Source organism: Adiantum capillus-veneris, chromosome 16 (genome assembly GCF_014529385.1).
Source record: "Adiantum capillus-veneris isolate H3 chromosome 16, ASM1452938v2, whole genome shotgun sequence".
NCBI lineage: Eukaryota > Viridiplantae > Streptophyta > Polypodiopsida > Polypodiales > Pteridaceae > Adiantum > Adiantum capillus-veneris.
This window is the reverse complement of record NC_140946.1, coordinates 69,815,014-69,833,132: the sequence shown is the minus strand read 5'-3', so window position 1 is coordinate 69,833,132 and position 18,119 is coordinate 69,815,014.

Below are 18,119 nucleotides of genomic sequence, written 5' to 3'. Positions count from 1 at the left end.
ACTACTTATTGGAGGATTTCTATAAATCTCTTTTTCCAAAATCAACTTTTATTACTGATATTCTAAATTCTTTAGTTTCCTGGTCTAAAACAAGAAAAGCAAGCAAACAGAATTAAAGGAAAAAGAAATACTGAAAAAAATGTAAAAGTAACTGCACAGCCTCTGCCTTTCACAAGTTGTCGTGTCAGCACGTGCAAGCCGGGAAATCCAATTTAATGATTCATTTTTCAAATAGAAAACTCTAGATTGAATTGATTTTTAATTTCTCCTTTACAGCAGATTGAAAATATATTATAATATAATAATTTCTGTACAAAAAATAGTTTTAAAAATGCTGCAGATTTGAGCAGTTTCAAAAGATATCTTCTTCCCGGGGTAATTTCTCTTTTTTTTTAATCAAGAAAATTTGTTTTCCTTCAAAATTTTACCCCTTTCTGAAATTTCGCTTATTAAACAATGAAATTGACAGAGCTGACTAATTTTCACTAATGCACTAGTACGAGTTTATTTTTGTAATAAATAAACTAGTTTGTTATAAATAAATAAAGTTAAAATAGAAGCGAAGCCCCAAAAAAAGAGAAAAATATTCAAATAATATGAAATTGGGAATGGATGTAAAAGTATCACCAGAATATCTAAAATATTGATAAATAGCGTGAAATTGTGAATATATATTTAGTGAATTGCAAAAATGTTAAATGTTTTCTTCTTTTGATTAATTAAATTTTTACTCTCTTCAAGAAAAAATGAAACTTGGCACATTGTGATTGGTTCATGAAATTGGGGGTACATGTTGGCAGCATGTCCGAAAGGTGGGCCAGCCTCTTAGAATGTGGACGTGGCAAGGGGCCCGTTCACACGTGGAAAATTCATTTTACAAAGCCACCCAGTGGCACACTGTGGCACCCACCTTTTGCTTTTGCTCACTTTTGAGACTCCCAATGGAAGTCAACTTTGTCATCTAGGTAATCAATCAAACCCTTGTGACCTTGTCCTCCTCCCCAAGACTTCGTCCCCATAACAAGGCAACTTTTTAGCCCTTTCAAGCTGCATCCAATGCTTCACATATTCTTTTTAAGAGCCCACATGCCTATCTATGTTCATTGCCCATGCCTCTTCTTGCTACTTCCCTACTCTTGGACGTTGGAACATGCTATTGCCAAAAGATTCATGAATCATAAGTATGCATGACTCATGTCTCCCATTGACAAGGTCTTGAGGGTGTGACCTTTTTTTTTTTTTTTTTTGACGTATAACTTCCATTAGAAAAGAAGGAAAAGGGATATACAATTGAAGGCCCTCAGGATTGGGGAGGGCATCCCATCAAAAATAAGGAAGTTACAAATCATATGTGGCTTCTCTCATCTTAAACCTTAAGTCAGAGTACACTTTAGGGAGTTTAGTTCTCCATTGTTGCCATCTCATAGAACATTGTAGGTCCGAAATGTTCAGATCAAGCTCAATAGCATCAACTGCTTGGTTACATAGCCTATCAGCATGGGATCTAAGCTCATGTATGAGTTGGAAATAGAAGGACCAATAGAGGGAAAAACCATAGATGTTCTATTAATCCAGATGAACCACAGTATGCTTCCTCGCCAGGTGTTCCACAAAGGGATGTTCAGACCCCAACAATTACCCATTAGAAGATCTTTGAAGTCAAAGGGTTAGTCCTACAAGCCAAGATACAAGACTGTGGTTTGGAGAGCAAGAATCTATTACACCCACAGTTGAAGAATAGATGAAATAGGTCTTCCATTGATCTCTTGCATCTGAGACAATGTTAAGTATGGAGCCTGATTTACCCTTGTAATTTTCTGTGGTAAAAGCGCACATTTGTAAGGCCCCCATTATGAGGAGAAGCCATCGTGCGTGAAGGAAAATCACTCACCGGAAACCAAAATTTTCACGGACAAGAATCAAGGGCAACTTTAAAGGCCTCGGGGACGGAGGCCCCCGAGACTTTTTTCGCCGGAATATTATGGCCGAACGGCGGCCGGAAAGTGGTCGGAAAACAACCGATCGGTTGGCCGGTGACCGGTAGTCACTGGCCAATGGCCGGTGGTCGGAAGTCAATGGCCGGTGGCCAGTGGTCGGAAGTCAATGGCCGGTGGCCGGTGGCCGAATTCAAAAGCGGACTTGTTTTCTCAAAGGCGGCCACACATGGGCGGATTGGAGGGTCCGATTTGGACTTATTCGCACAAGGGCGGCTACACATGACTGTCTCTCATAAGAGAGGGCAGCCCTTTTGGCCTATAAAAGGAGGCCATATCTACACACATTGCATAGTGTGAAGTTGATGCAACAAGGTGAGGGTGAGGTGGTGAGAGTGAAGCAAGGCGGGAGCTCCATTAAGGGTATAATCCCTTTGTAAACTACTTCTTGTTTTGAAGTACTAAAGCCATTGAGTGGCTGCTTTCCCGTGGACATAGCCCACATTGGGTGAACCACGTATATCGTGTGTACTCTCTCTCTCTCTCTCTCTCTCTCTCTCTCTCTCTCTCTCTCTCTCTCTCTACTCTATAATCTCGTGTATATAAATCTGTCTCTCTCCATTAAGTAATCTACTCAATTATCTATTTAGCTACGTCTTATTTCCTAACAACTGGTATCAGAGCAAGGTTTGCTCGTAGCTAAATTATCTCAAGGAAAGGATTCCTTGAATTGAGTGGGAGTTATGGCGGAGGAAGGGAAGCTCAAGATTGAGAAGTTAAACGGCAAAAACTACCAACATTGGAAGATGCAGATTGAAGACTATCTCTACCAGAAGGACCTCTATTTGCCACTAGGCAGTCTTGCGAAGAAGCTCGCAACAATGGCAGATGAAGCATGGATTGTCCTTGATCGAAAGGCACTGGGAACAATCCGGTTAAGCTTGGCGTCAACGGTGGCCTTCAATGTTTCGGAGATGAGGACCATGGAGGACTTGATGAAGTCACTTGACGACTTCTACGAGAAACCATCGGCATCCAATAAGGTATTTCTTATGAAGCGCTTGTTCAATCTAAAGATGGCAGAGAATGGTTCAGTTGCAGAACACCTAAATGACTTTAACACAAACATAAGTCAACTTCGATCAGTGAAAATCAATTTCGATGACGAAGTGCGAGCTCTCCTTATACTATCATCTCTACCGGATAGTTGGGATAGCCTTGTGATGGCTGTAAGTAATTCTATCTCTGGCACAAATACTCTTAAGTTTGATGATGTTGTGGGTGTTCTCCTAAGCGAGGAAATGCGAAGGAGAAGCACAGGAGAATCATCAAGTGCTGCACTATCAGTGGAAACAAGAGGAAGGCTTAAGGAGAGGTTCAAAAACCAAAAGGGTCGTGATCGCTCAAGGCGGAGCAAGTCACGCAAAAAGTCAGTTCTTGAATGTTGGAACTGCGGCAAGAAGGGCCACGTCAAGAAGGATTGCTGGTCCAAGAAGAAGAAGGAGACAGAGTCTCAAGACAACAAGCCAACATCGGAGGCCAATGTGGCAGGTAAAGTAGAGCAAGATGCTCTAATTCTCTCATTAGACAATGTGTCTAATTCCTAGATAGTAGATTCCGGGGCTTCATTCCATGCGACACCACACAAGCAACATTTCCAAGACTACACCAAAGGTAATTTTGGGTATGTATACTTGGGAGATGATGAAGCTTGTGAGATTGTCGACAAAGGTACAGTTTCTGTCAAAACTGCTAACAGAAATGAATGGAAGCTTAAAGATGTTAGGCATGTTCCTTCTCTTCGCAAAAATTTCATCTCTACAAGACAATTGGACGATGAAGGTCACAACATTGCATTCGGAAACAAACGGTGGAAGATCTCAAAGGGATTTTTGGTGGTTTCCAAGGGTGAAAAAGTCGGTACACTTTACTTGTGTATTGTTAGCATGCAACCTTTAGCTTGTGTAGCAACTACAGAAGTTGAGAGTGCGGTGTGGCACTACCGACTTGGGCATATGAGTGCCAAAGGAATGCAAATCCTTCAAACAAAGAAGCTTCTACCAGGTTTGAAAGAAGTGGACTTAGAGTTCTGTGAAGATTGTGTTTATGGTAAACAAAAGAGGGTAAAATTTCAAAAATCAAAAAATGAAAGAAAAAATAAAAAACTTGAGTTGGTTCATTCTGATGTTTGGGGTCCTATAAGTACACCATCACTTGGTGGTTCATTGTACTATGTAACATTCATAGACGATGCGACTAGAAAAACATGGGTTTATGTCATGAAGAATAAATCCGATGTATTTTCCATATTTCAAAGGTGGAAAGCCTTTGTGGAGAATGAAACAGGTACCAAGGTTAAATGCCTCAGATCTGACAATGGAAGCGAATATTGCAGCCAAGCTTTTGAAAGCTTTTGTGCTAGCAATGGCATTCAGAGGCAAAGGACAACCCCAAGGACACCTCAACAAAATGGGATTTCAGAAAGGATGAACAGGACAATCATGGAACGAGCACGAAGCATGCGGCTACATGCAGGCCTACCGCTTGAGCTTTGGGCAGAAGCTGTAAGTACGTCTGTGTACTTAATCAATCGGTCACCCTCAACGACATTGGATGGGGGAGTTCCAGAAGAGGCATGGACAGGTAAACCGGTGAATTATGCATTTCTCAAAGTGTTTGGGTGTGAGGCTTTCATGCACATAGATAGAATCCTAAGATCAAAGTTAGATGCAAAGTCCAAAAAGTGTTTCTTCATTGACTATGGAGAAGGAGACTTTGGGTATCGCTTATGGAATCCTGAAGATGGTAAAATCTTAAGGAGTAGGGATGTAATTTTTAATGAACAAAATATGTACAAAGATTACTTGGAAAGAAAACAAACAAAAGAAACAGGTGATGAGTACATGGAGCTTGAGGACGGTGAAGACTCAAGTACTGCAAACGGTGACAATGTGCAACAACGTCAACCAAATGAGGAGCCTCAACCTATTCCCCGAAGATCTACAAGAGCAAGTAGACCTCCAGAAAGGTTTGTTCCTTCCTTCAACCATCTCTTGATGTCAGATTCTGGAGAGCCGGAATCATATGAAGAAGCTATGCAACATGAATCCAAAGAAGAATGGACGAAGAGCATGCAAGTGGAGATGGACTCACTACATCGCAACCAAACATAGGAGTTGGTTGAGTTGCCTAAAGGTAAGCGGGCACTTCAAAACAAATGGGTGTACAAGCTAAAGGAAGAAGAAGGTGGGAAGAAAAGGTACAAGTCTAGGCTTGTGGTAAAAGGTTTTTCTCAAAAGAAAGGTATTGACTTCAATGAAATATTTTCTCCTGTTGTAAAAATGAACTCAATTAGGCTTGTCTTAAGCCTTGTGGCTACTCATGATCTAAATCTCAAGCAAATGGATGTAAATACGGCATTCCCTCACGGTGACTTAGAGGAGGAAATATACATGCTTCAACCAAAGGGGTATGAAGTAAAAGGTAAGGAGAAAATGGTTTGCAGATTAAAGAAGAGCTTGTATGGGTTAAAGCAAGCATCAAGACAATGGTACTTGAAGTTTGATCGATGGATGTTGGATCATGGATTCACAAGATGCAACTCGGATCACTGCGTCTACACGAAGAATTTGGGAGATGGGAAATTCATCATCCTAATGTTGTATGTTGATTGCAAGTGCTAACATGCAGGACATCAAAGACCTAAAAGAGGAGCTATCCAAATCTTTTTCAATGAAAGATTTAGGTGCTGCAAAGAGGATACTTGGTATGAAAATATCAAGGGACGGGACGAAGAAGACAATAAAGCTATCTCAAGAAGATTACATCAAGAAGGTACTAGAAAGGTTTGCAATGCAAAATGCAAAACCAGTTTCTACACCTTTGGCTGGTCATTTTAAACTAACGAAGGATATGTGTCCAAAGACACAAGAGGAGATAGCCTATATGTCTAAAGTTCCATATGCTGCAGCGGTAGGTTCTCTAATGTATGCTATGGTCTGGACAAGGCCAGACATTGCACATGCAGTGGGAGTTGTGAGTAGGTTCATGGACAACCCAGGTAAAGAGCATTGGCAAGCTGTGAAGTGGATACGTAGGTATCTAAAAGGGACAACAACAAATGCTTTGTATTTTGGAGGAACTGATATTTTTCTAGAAGGGTATGTTGATGCAGATATGGCAGGTGACAAAGATACTCGAAGGAGCACTACTGGCTATGTGTTCACGGTTGGAGGCACAGCAGTAAGCTGGGCTTCAAAGCTGCAGAAAGTGGTTTCACTTTCTACCACGGAAGCAGAGTATGTAGCAATGACGGAGGCAAGCAAAGAAATTTTGTGGCTTCACAGATTCTTAGAAGAGCTTGGATTCAAACAAGACAATTGTGTCTTGTACAGTGATCGCCAAAGCACTATCCATCTTGTGAAGAACTCAGCCTTTCATTCAAGGACAAAGCACATTGAGGTGAGATATCACTTCATACGCACTCTTTTGGAAGAGGGACAACTAAAGCTAGGAAAGGTGCATACAAGTGAAAATCCTGCAGACATGTTTACAAAGGTGGTCAACAAGGAGAAGTTGAGCTTTTGCTCATCTTCAATCGGCATTCAAGGATAAGAAGCCAGAATGGAAAGCAGTCACAGGTTTGGTTTGGAGATCAGTCTCCAAGTTGGAGATTGTTAAGTATGGAGCCTGATTTACCCTTGTAATTTTTCTATGGTAAAAGCGCACATTTGTAAGGCCCCCATTATGAGGAGAAGCCATCGTGCATGAAGGAAAATCACTCACCGGAAACCAAAATTTTCACGGAAAAGAATCAGGGGCAACTTTAAAGGCCTCGGGGGCCTCCGAGACTTTTTTTCGCCGGAATATTATGGCCGGACGGCGGTCGGAAAGTGGTCGGTTGGCCGGTAGTCAATGGCCGATGGCCGGTGGTCGGAAGTCAATGGCCAGTGGCCGGTGGTCGGAAGTCAATGGCCGGTGGCCGGTGGCCGAATTCAAAAGCGGACTTGTCTTCTCAAGGGCGGCCACACATGGGCGGATTGGAGGGTCCAATTTGGACTTATTCGCACAAGGGCGGCTACACATGGCTGTCTCTCATAAGAGAGGGCAGTCCTTTTGGCCTATAAAAGGAGGCCATTTCTACACACATTGCATAGTGTGAAGTTGATGCAACAAGGTGAGTGTGAGGTGGTGAGAGTGAAGCAAGGCGGGAGCTCCATTAAGGGTATAATCCCTTTGTAAACTACTTCTTGTTTTGAAGTACTAAAGCCATTGAGTGGCTGCTTTCCCATGGACGTAGCCCACATTGGGTGAACCACGTATATCGTGTGTACTCTCTCTCTCTCTCTCTCTCTCTCTCTCTCTCTCTCTCTCTCTCTCTCTCTCCTCTATAATCTCGTGTATATAAATCTGTCTCTCTCCATTAAGTAATCTACTCAATTATCTATTTAGCTACGTCTTATTTCCTAACAGACAAAACCCATCATTGACCTTGATTTTGAGGGCCTTCTTACCACACCATACTCCTTGATGAATGATCAATCACATAAGAAAACTTTGTTTTATAGCATGAGGAAATGCCCAAATACATTTAAATCTGCACGTCCACTGTTTTGAGCTCCATTGCAGATGTCATTTGACATTCAACTTCCTTTTCAAATCATCCTCAACTCCTCCTTTAGGCCTGAACTGTTGAAAAATGGTTTTTCCTATAATTGGCAAATGAGTTATTTGGATGTTCCTAGTTGGAGGCAGATTAGCCTTTGCCAGAGTGGTTTTGAGCTTATGGATACACCACTCTACATCGCTCAAGCTAATGTTAAATCTATTCTAAATAGATTATGTTGTCATGATGCAGTGACCCTGGAAGAGGTCACTCCAGGCCTTAATTCTAGCTTTGAAGCATCTGTGAGCTCGTCTGGTCAGGGGGGTAACGCCTAGCCTGAAAAAAATCCAAACCAAGGTGAGTCCTACAAGAAAAAAACTATCAGTTATCAGTGTGGGGGGTGGTCTCCATTTTTCCTTTATAACCTGCCAAGCATTCAAGAAGCTGCATGTTAGTTTTGATATAGAAGGGACTATCATTCTTTGAGACAGGATCACATCTCTTAGTGGCAAGTTGTTCCAAGCTTTGTAACATTTCATTTTGAAGTCAGCTAGTTTCCTTTTCAGCAGCACATCCCAATAGTCTTCAGAGTCCAGACATCTAAGGATCCACTTGTCTACCATCCTTGTAGCCATCATGTTAATGTTCATAAGTCCCAAGCCTCCTTTTTCTTTTGGTAAACAACAGGTTTCCCATGATACCTTAGGAATCTTTGGATGATCTGGAACACCTCCCCAAAGAAAAGTTCTAAAGAGAGTTGTAACCTGCTTTAATTAATACTAAGCAGGCTGCCAACATGCCAAGAAGTGAATTAGTGTGGGCATAATAGAGTGGTTGAGAATAAAAAGCCTGCTAGATAGAGATGACTGATAGGTTTGCCATCTTAAGATCTTTTGTTTCACCTTGTTCAGGACCCATTCCCACCTCTGCTTGAAAGTAACACCAAAGCCCATTGGAATTCCAAGAAGTGTGAAGATTTGCCCCCTTTTAATTTGAGAGCATCTTGCATCATGAATAACTTGTGGGGTGATACCACTTGTAGATTGGAAACCTATTTGAGCATGGTTTATGATAGAACCACTTGCCAGACAGAAAGTATTCAGACAATCCCAGAATTCTTTTACTACCTATTCATTGTTTTCTAGAAGAGCATTGGTATCATCTGCAAACTGTTGCAGGCACAAATTTTTGTTAGTGCCTAGAATAGAGATTCCTCTTAGCCTACCCTTTACGAATGAACCCAACCATCCCAAAGCATCTGAGCATATTGCATACAGTAAAGGGTTAATAGGACAGTCTTGTCTAATTGATCTTCTGAGAGGAAATAAATATGTTAGATCTTCGTTGATAGAAACTCTGGCAAAAGCATTTCCAAAAAGAATTTGATAAATATAATGAAATTTTTACCAAATCCATTGTCAAACAGGGAATGAAAGATGAAATTCCATTCGATTCTATCATAAGCTTTATCAAAGTCAATTTTGAAAAACATGTAAACTTGATCAAAATTAGCTACATAATCTATAGCTTCCCAAAGAGTGATGATGGCATCAAGAATAAATCTCCCCTTAATACATCCTTTTTGCTTAGGCAGGATAATGTCATGCATGATAGGACTCAAACTCCTGGCTAGGGCTAGAGCATAAATCTTGTATGCAGAAGTCAGATAGGTTATGGGTATCCAATTACCTAATTCCTTCCCCCCCCCCCCCCCTTTTTAATTTGAGAGAAAAGCTCCAACATTCACATCTTCCTTCCATATCATCATGAGAAAAGGCACCAAAAAGTCCTGAGAAGTCTGGTAAAACTCATTGGGAAGACCATCCAGACCAGGAGATTTCCCTGTCTTAAGAGCATTGATGGAGTCCTTCAACTCCCCCTTTGTGAGGAGTTGGTCTAGCAGCTTAGCCATGTATGGTTGGACCATCTTTTCTTGGCCATGGCAATTTTGGCTCTGGCTACTTTAATGTCCGCCCCCCTTTTGGGAGGAGTAGAGAAGATGACTCAGAAGTAGTCTTTCACAACTGTCAAGTTATCCTTTTGAGAACTAGCAGTGTTGCCATCCTTATCCTTCAAGAAGGGAATAAAATCCCTTACTTTTTTATTTTTGGCAGGTTAAACATTCCTGCATCTGGGGTGTCAATTTTTTCAGCTCAATGTTCCCTTGTCCAAATCAAAGATTCCTTAGCATGAAGGAGCTCTTCACTCCTAAGTTGGTCCTTTAATTCAACTAAGGCAAGGGGAGAAGGACTATCACGTAGGATGGTACTCTCTAGGACAGAGATGTCCCTAGCTATGATCATCCTTCTACTAAATCTTATAGCCCTAGCCTTTGTCTTGAAATCTGTGAGAATCTTTGAGGGTGTGACCTATGGTTGGGAGAGTTGAATTTTGGCATGCTAAGGCCGGGGCAGGCAAATGCTAGCCATGTTGAGGTGGCAGGCTCTCATTGGCGAAGGAAATAGAAAAGGCTGGCATGGAGCTTTTGCCAGAGGTGCAGGCAAGAGAGGCCGACCAACTTGTGATTGAAGCGGCCAAGTGCAAAAAGTGAGCGCGCAAACAAAGACCATAAGTTTTAAACTCGTCAGCATCAAACGCGGACGTTCTACAACCTGGCTACAACCAATTCATTGAAAAAAGTGGGTAATGTTTAACTAATGACCCGGTGTGACTGCATATGCTTGGCCGCCTTCAAAAAAGTGGTGTGGCCGCCTATCCTAGTGTGACAGGGGCCAAAGAGTGCCCGCCCATAAACCAACATAAACAAGAGGGCCCTCCAACTATTTCAAGGGCAATAGACAGTTTTAGAGTGGTCCCATACACACACTACACTTGTTGTCTCACAGCTCGAGGTTTAGGGAGCACGACGATTGTTTTCACTTTTGACTGATTAGCGTGACGTAGGCCGTGAAAGAGATGATACTTACTTCTGGAAGGTGGTTTAAGCACCTTCGTCAAGGTTGTCGGAGCATTTTTAGCAGTCTATGGGGGAGCCCTCTAAGAGCCCAGGTAGACCAATGGGGAGTAGGGGAAGCCTATTCTCCATTTCAAAAAAGGAGAAAAAAAAGTATAAAGCCTTGGAAGATTGTGCCTGTTTATGATGGGTTTGATCGGTTGTTTTATGCAGTGGATGAAGAGTGCGCAACATTCAAAATATCCGTTCATTTCTGCATGCATTAGGGTAGCTCAAGATTATTTAATGCTGAATATCTACAAATTTGAAGAAAATGTTGATGTGGCATCGATAGAGAGTGAGGTTTTGAAAATGATGATGCATATCCTCTTAATGATTTACCACGAGTTAATTAAGTGATTTTTTCAAAATGTTGCTTCTATAATAAGTCCTAAAGTCATGAATGGTTATTATTTTCTAGTTCATTTAAAGAAATTAGCTACATGGCTTTCATCTACTATTGCATTCATTTATTCATTTAAAGAAACTAGTTCAATGGCCCTTGTAGTTGTAGTCCCGGTCTTATTCTCTAAAATACTTTTTGAGCGTATGCCTTTGGCTCTTTAGAAAATTTCATGGTGTGTAGGAGCCCTTTTCACCTTTGAGCTTTTGAGTTCTATGGGGTAGGTTACCTTCATAGAAGTCTCATTAGGTTCTTAAGTAGATCTTGCCATTATGAGCATTGAGAGGGTATTCAACTTTGTAAAAGTCTCAAATTTGATTGCTCTAGTCGTTTCTTTCTGATACATAGGTAGATGGATATTGAAAATTTTATTCATTGGAACTTAATCCTAGATAATTGATTGTTATTCTTATCTCATCAACCCTATGTTGATTCTTGTCTAAATTGTGCCCTTTTATGATCTTAAGACTTCGACATCTGAAGCTGACAAGGAATGCAAGGAGAAGCAGTATTTCAAGAGGACATCTTAGCTTGTTGTGTACTATCTCCTCAAGGGGAATCCTCCAAAGCTGTTTTGGATCTTGGGTCTTCCTATTCCCCAGATAACTCTCTGCTTGTAGAGAAGTTTGTGGAACGTGCAGATCACTTTGTCCTTGATCTTTAGAAAGGGGAAGATGAAAAATTGGTGTTACAAGACATATTTTCCCAATGGAACAAAAAAGAAGAGGTGATTAGTTGATTATCTTTGCAAACTTTCAATTTTTTTAAATCACTTTTTTGTATGCTCCTAATACATCCTTTTCCTCTCACCCACTTTGGCTACATAGATAGAAGCTGAGAAAAAGTGATCTTTTATTCTTTTGAAGAGATCTTTATCCTCTGATAAAAAGGTTTAGGATGGTATTGCTACATGACCAAATATCCCCTTTACTAAAGTTGCTTTGATTTGGTAGAAGATTTGGAGTCTACATTGATTTTGTAATTTACAATGTGGTGCTTATGGTCTTGAGAAAAATGTGGTCAAGTTTTCTAATGTGGCTAATGTTGCAAAATACATATTGAATGTTGCACACAGAGTTAGTAGTGTATCTTTGAACAAATCCTAATGTTTGATGTGTATTTTACATGAATGGCTTGTAATACGATGATAGACCTCAAACTCATTATTATCCTTCAAAACAAAATAAATTATTATATGGATTTTGAAGAGTCTTTGGCATACGATACAGAGTGCAGTGCTTGAAGAGTATAGGGAGTGCCCTATAACTCTATGTAGGAGTGCCCTCCTGCATAGAGAACTTGACTAAATTTCTAATGTACCAAGTGTGTCAAGTACCACAAAGCATGTCTTGAGGGGTTGTTAATTGTCGTAGAGCGGCCTCAGGACTAAGTGGCACAGGCATGGGGGGTGGGATCTACGACGCGGGGACTGTGGGCCGTAGATCTGGAATGCGGGTACCTTAGATTACTTTGTAAAAAGTAATCTAGGGTACCCGAGTTTTGAAAGTAATTTAGGGTACCCACTTTTGTGGGCGTGGGTTTTGAACCCGTGACCTCACCCATGCGAGGCGCACACCCTAACCACTATGCCATGCACGCGTTATGAAACATGAGGGTCCTAATTTACTTAAAACGTGTATGCACAAGGACGACCGCCAAAAGTAATCTAGGGCAGATTTCTTTCGGCACCACCACTGGGATCTACGACCCACAATGGCCCCGCCGTAGATCCCACCCTCCCATGCCCATGCCACTTAGTCCTGAAGGTAGAGCGGTGCCATATTTCTTGCATTACATGATTAATCAATCATGTTGCCTAAGTAGATTTCCTTAATGAATGAAAATAATAGCGTATTTTATAAATTGAATGAAGCTCATAGCAGGGCTAGAAAAAAACATTTTTCCTAGCCGAAGAAAATAAGGCCAAACTTGAAACTCTCCCGGTTTTTATGTCAAAATTTGAAGCTTTTGCCGGTAGTTACACCAAAACTTGTGAAAATATCCCGGTTTTCTTCAAGGCAAGCTCAAAGTCTAACCGGGATATTAGGATTTCAGTCGGTTAAAATACACAGGACCCCAATTTTTTTTCTGACAGTGACTCATAGTATTTACATATGAGCACAATGAGCCTTCAATGGCATGAAGTTTTGCTAATGTAAAAGACAAGGTCAACGAGAATGTAAGAAGTATATCCAAGATTTATTTATGCATATGTGTGGTTGATTATTTTGATATATATCAACATCTCGGACTCTCATTATATTCTACATGAACCTCCAAAGGGATGCATGTTGTCTCCTATTTTGTACATACGGGTACGTTCTCATCTCATTAATTAATTCGTAGTCGAGATTCTCTCTCGTTAACCTTAGGAAATGTAAAGGCTGTCACTTCTGTCCGGTTCCCGTACCCATCGCTCTTGCCCGATAGGAGACCTCTCGACGAAGATGACGATGGAGGCACGCCAGCCTTCATGTTTGCCCTGCACTTCCTTGAGCACATCATCTCGTCCATGCTCCATGCTCAGCTTGCAATTCATGTCTCTATGCACAGTTCTCCCATGGGGCCTTTAGCAGATGTCCTATCACCAGGCGTTTGCATTGAAGGGGTCGCCACTACTAGTGAATCTAACCTAGCAAGTCCAACACCAAGACAGTGTGATGGTGGAGAGAGAGAGAGAGAGAGAGAGAGAGAGAGAGAGAGAGAGAGAGAGAGTCGCATGCGTGCACTCTATCCCATTGCAAGCCATCGTGAGCGTTGCGAGCATGATATCTCTCTCGCGACACCAACCCCGTGTCCATGCAGTCCAGCCAGCAGACCTGCAATATGCGCAGCCTAAGGGAACCGCCCACCTGGAGAACACCCGTCTAGAGAGAGAGAGAGAGAGAGAGAGAGACTTGCAGCTATGCACCTCCCTCCTCCCCATAGCCAATGCATATACGTCAGTGTTTCTTGCACTCAATGCGTCACCTCCGGACTGCTCGTTCATCGACTGCAGGCTCGTGGAAACTATCGAGCATTTCCACTATCAGTGCTTGCGAGAAATCATTTTTCCAAAATTACACATGCAACCTATCTTTCCCTCTCTTCCGCTCCACGTGCCATTTTCCCCCCCTTCTCTCTCAAAGAGGCTCAAACCTGTGAGAGCATTTTCTAAGATTCCTACAAAAAGAAATGAGAAAAAGATTAGAGGGACATACTGAAGTGGTATATTTTGATTAATGCAAATACCTACATGTAGTTTTCTATGCATCCACATCTGTGTGCAAATATGTCGAAAGTTATGGTTATGAAAGTTGGGAGTGACCTTTTAGTGTGCCTATTATGAAAATTCATTAATCTAGGGTAAAGGGGCCAAGTTAAGGCCGCTTAATCCACGCAAGGGATTGCAGAGCACATTGTTCACCGTTTTAAGTGTGGAGGAGCGCAAAAGGAAGGTGTGAGATCTACACACAAGAAAAAATTGAGCGCGATCGGGAGTGCAGAGACGATGTACGACACTACAAAAGATTTCTAGTGTAACAAAATTGGGGGTTTGAAGCAAGACATTCAGGGGGAGTAATGCGTCGTTTTGCCAACAAGGCTTGATCTCAAGATCTCACGGTGGATATTGAAAAGTTTCCCGCTCTAGCCACTCTACCAACGGGCTCTTGGTGTCTTTATATTGGTGCAAGGTGACTTTAAAACCGGGGTAGCAGTGAGGGACCCGGATTTTTATTGGCCCCTTTACCCTAGAGACTTTTCTCATAGAACTTTTACGTGAAATCTATTGGAGACTTGGAAATAATGGTTTGCAAAATAGGGGGAGTTGCGAATTCCATTGCAACTTTTTAAGGAACTTCATTTGCAACTAGTATGTGACCCATGCGTTGCTGCGGTCAAAGAAACATCACTTCTATTCTCAAAGGGCTATCTTCTCTTCCAAGTGGAACACTATCAATATTCTCTTCCTATATGTATAGTCTCTCGCATTTCCAAAAGTGATGCATGACGTGATCTCTTGATATATTCTGACAAACATGAATATATGAAAAATGCTGCAAATTATTCTTTAATACCAAAGCTTGGGAGCTTCTCATAGACATTATTTTTCACGAGATTTTTTATGAGGTGCTAGCCCTTGCTCAACAAACTTAGGAGTGCTCTACTTCTATTGAGAGAGAGAGAGAGTCCTCATTTTGGTCTATCTTTGTGTAGCAATTCTACCAAGCTTGATTACGCAGATAAGATAAGTTAGCATGGTGTGAAAAGATGGAGTGGGTTTTAGAATCGTTTTCAACAATGGAAACACAATTCGATTCAATGTATTGCTCCACTCTCTTATTTTCCACCAAGTCCAAAAGTACAAATTGGGTAAGTCATCAAGTTTTTAAAGATGAAGGCCCAAAACGGCTTCCCTATGTTATCATAAAACTTTTCATGTCTAAGAGTGGAGTTGTGAAAAGATTACGGCTCATAGTTTCCAATGTACCATGAGAGTTTCAAGTTTCAAAGAGATGAGTTGGATTTCTTTCAATATCAAGAATTTGATTGACCATTCCATCTATGTTGCTCTCTAATTGCCTTGTTTGCATCTCTATCTATGTTTTGTGCACAAACATGGTAATAGTATACATCGTCACCTAATCATAACAATGCATAGGTAGCTTACTACAATAAGGTGCACACTATTTTTTCATGTACACTTTCACGCCATATTCAACTTAAAATAGAAATGAAAGCAAAATAAGGTTGCTTAATTGTTTATTTTTGCAAGAATTTTGGCCATTATGCTAAACTGAAGGACGTTGTGCAAAATTGAGGTCGTGACCTAAAATTATGCATGTCATTGATGAAGGAGTACGAGCGGAAGTGCGACGCGAGAGAGAGTGTGAGAAGAAGAGCACGACGATATGGTGAACTCGCTCTACTGTAATGTGTAGAGCATAGTGAGTTCTTATTAGGTTTTTACAAAAGAATATGTGTACATACCTGGCGGCCCGCCCACTTACCTGGGCGACCACATTGGGCTTTATACCCCAACAACCTCCCACTTAAAGTCCAATGTGGTACTTTAAGTGTGAGAGAAGCTACTATACAAGCTAATATACAAGAGATGTAGAGAAGTGATGTACTACCCTACACCTAACTGCTTGCGAAAATGCGCAAAGCTCTATGAGGGAAGTCCTTTTGTAAGTAGATCAACAGGATTTTCTGTGGTGTGAACTTTGACAAGCTGAAGTTGCTTATCCTAGAGCATTTCCCTGATGAAATGATACTTCACATCCACATGCTTTGTCTTTGAGTGATAAACTAGATTGCGAGCCAATTGTATAGCACTTTGACTATCACAATATAACACAGGCATCTCTTCTTTGATTCCCAAATCTGTTACTAGTCGATTAAGCCAAATTGATTCTTTGCATGCCTCTGATGCTGCAACATATTCAGCCTCTGTAGTAGACTGAGTAACACAATCTTGTAATCTAGAACGCCATGATACTGCTCCACCAGCCAATGTAAAGACATACCCTGACGTAGACCTTCGGTTGTCTAAGTCACCTGCATAATTTGAGTCTGTAAAACCCTTTACACTTAGCTCCTGACTCCCATAGCATATACGAATACTCTTTGTAGCTTTCAGGTATCTCAATATTCCTTTCACTACCTCCCAATGTTTCTTTCCTGGGTTTGACATGTATCGACTTACTACTCCCACTGCAAATGCAATGTCTGGGTGAGTAGCAATCATTGCATACATCAAACTACCCACTGCAGACGCATATGGAATCTTATCCATTTCAGCATGTTCTTCCTCAGACACAGGACAATCTTGTTTGCTAAGTTTCACATATGGTGGCAATGGAACACTCAGTGCCTTTCCCTTCTCCATATTGAAACGTTGCAAAACCTTGTCAATATACTCTGTTTGGGATAACCAAATCAACTTCTTTGATCTGTCTCTCTCAATGCGCATACCAAGTATATGACTTGCCTCACCCATGTCTTTCATGTCAAACGATTTTGCCATCTTTGACTTCAAAGCTGAAATTTCTTCCAAGTGCTTGCTAGCAATCAACATGTCATCCACATACAAAATAAGGATCAGCCAACTGCCATCCTTAGCCTTCTTTGTATATAGACAGTGATCGAACTCACTACGTTTGTAGCCTTGAGAAAGCATAAACTTGTGGAATTTATGGTACCATGCCCTCGGTGATTGTTTTAAGCCATAAAGACTCTTTAACAACTGGCATACCCAATCTTCCTTGCCTTTCTCAACAAACCCTTCTGGCCGCTGCATGTAAATTTCCACATCTAAATCACCATGCAAGAACGCTGTCTTGACATCCATTTGGTGCAACACCAAATCTAATATGGCAACCAATGCAAGAAAGCATCTCAATGTAGTCATCTTGACCACCGGAGAGAAGACTTCATCAAAGTCAATGCCTTGTTCTTGCTTAAAGCCCTTGGCAACAAGCCTTGCTTTGTACTTTGGCTTACTATCATGAGTGGTGATCTTATACCTGTAAACCCATTTACAAGGTAGAGCCTTTTTGCCATGTGGTAATTTAACTAGCTTCCATGTCCTGTTTTTATGTAGAGCTGTCATCTCTGACTGCATGGCCAATTGCCAATTCCCGGAGTCCTTCATTTGCACTGCTTCCTTGTAACATGAAGGCTCATTGCAATCAGTCAACATGACATAGTTCATAGATGGAACAAACCTATCAGGAGGTCGCGTGACATGTCTAGATCTACGCACAATAGGTGGCTCAGGCTCAGCCACAACCTGTGGTTCCACTCTATCCACTACAAGAGGCTATTCATATTAGCGACGCTCACACAACGACGCTCAAAAAAAAAAATCCCGGCGTCGCTATGAGCGTCGCAAATTTACAAAGAAATTTGCGACGCTCATAGCGACGCCGGCTGGGCTAAAAAAATAACCGAGCGCGCCCAAAAACTCAGATCTCAGATCTGAGTTTTTCGACGCCCTCAAGCAAGGAGCAGGTAACGCTCTTCCTCTCTCTCTCTCTCTCTCTCTCTCTCTCTCTCTCTCTCTCTTTTTCTTCTCCACACACACACATACACACACACACACACGAGGAGAGGAAGGAGAGCCAGGTATGCTCCTTCCCTCTCCTCATTCTCATATTCCCTTCCCCTCTTTCTCTCGCCCTCTCTCTCTCACACACACACACACACATACACACACACACATAGTGTTTTTGAGAGAGA